This window comes from Cibotium barometz, chromosome 2 (genome assembly GCF_041138505.1).
Source record: "Cibotium barometz isolate CiBa-2024 chromosome 2, ASM4113850v1, whole genome shotgun sequence".
In the NCBI taxonomy this organism is placed as follows: domain Eukaryota; kingdom Viridiplantae; phylum Streptophyta; class Polypodiopsida; order Cyatheales; family Cibotiaceae; genus Cibotium; species Cibotium barometz.
In genome coordinates, this window is record NC_141047.1 from 17,375,492 (window position 1) to 17,377,037 (window position 1,546).

Genomic DNA, 1,546 nt, shown 5'->3' on the forward strand with positions numbered 1-1,546 from the left:
AATTACAAAAGATGATGCAAGATATTTCAATGTTCAATCGGAGAATAACATATTGTCGCTTGGATCTTTTGAGGTATCTTCTTTATCATTGAATATGACTGTGTATTACGTTGACATAATTTAAATACAAAACTTGTATTAAACATGAGCTTCTTCCTAATGACACAGATGGATAAAGAAGACTTTTAAATTTTTCATTGGGTGTTTCATCAAACTACAATTCCATCACTGATTAGTGAGCAATGAAATGGAAGGGCCCTTCATGTGCCTGGGTTCGGTGACTATAAAGTGGAATGGCACATGGCAGGTGATTTGAAGACTCTAAAATGCATGTAAAACATAAGCAAAGGTGCAAGTGCAAAGAATCCATGTCTATATTGCATGTAAAGTGCCAAGACTTTAGATCATGTACTATGGAACAAAGCTCCTTATAGGCATTTAAAAGATAAAGATTTCAAAGCAGTGCTTGATATTCCTCTATCCAGAGTGCACATATGCACATTGCATGCACTATGTAGAATTTTAGAGAAGCTGGTGTATTTGTACATATGCTTTGCATGGACGTTAAAGCCTAAAAAAGAATCTCTAAAAGCAATCAAAGCAATAGAAAAAGTGCTATCAGACATTGACTTGCATGGGGGGCATGTTAAAATTGAGGATGACGACAAGCGGTCACAAGGGGGCAGCAAAGTACCAAGAAAACCATCAATATGTGGTGTGAAAGCTAAAAGATTTTTGTCATACTACCTCAAAGATTGTCGAGATAAAAACAAGAAAAAGATGTTTAATCGATGGAAAGATCTACATAATGTAGTCAAGGACATTGGAAATGAAGGTTCAATCCAAAATCGGAAGGCAGATGTGTGGGTTTCACTTGACAAGATCTTTGCATTCATGGAGAAAAAGAGCTGGAGCAATAGTGAGATAAAATTATTTGAAAACATATTAGAGACTTGGAGGAAGGCATTCATTGCAGGATGGAGTGATCAACATGTAACTCATTACATGGTAAGAACTTTAAAAACTGCTGCAATCTCAATACTATGAGACCAACTAATACATACATCTGATTTTTTTCTGTTGTCATTGATTGCAGCATATACTATATAATCATACACCATATTTCACAAAGACATACGGTTCATTATCAATATGGTCAACTCAAGGCATGGAGAAGTCACATTACATGGCAAGAACAAGTTACTTTAAGCACACTAAACATGGTGGAGGCAAGAATCAAGCCAATAGTCTTTTAGAAATACATCAATGGACTTATAGGAAATTGATTCACAAAGCAAAACAAAAAGACACATTCAAGTCCTCATCATTGGCACGTGTAATACAATTGACTAATAAAGAAAAGCGACAATGCGCTTGGAATCAGTCAACTGCAAGAGAGCGCCATCAGTTGTGGCGTCTCTCAAGAGTCAGGGTTGGGAGAAGGTGGTCTAGATGAGGTGGGCTTGATCTTCTTCAATGGTTCTTCCTTCTTCGTCTTCCTTTTCATCTGCCACCACGGGAGATCTATTTTTGGCATCTGCACTGT

At 37.0% G+C, this 1,546-nt stretch overlaps 1 pseudogene; it reads left to right on the forward strand.

Annotated features, from left to right (window-relative positions):
* The first annotated feature begins 300 nt into the window (after positions 1-300).
* LOC147640740 (uncharacterized) lies at positions 301-1,256 on the forward strand (annotated as a pseudogene).
* Positions 1,257-1,546: the final 290 nt, after the last annotated feature.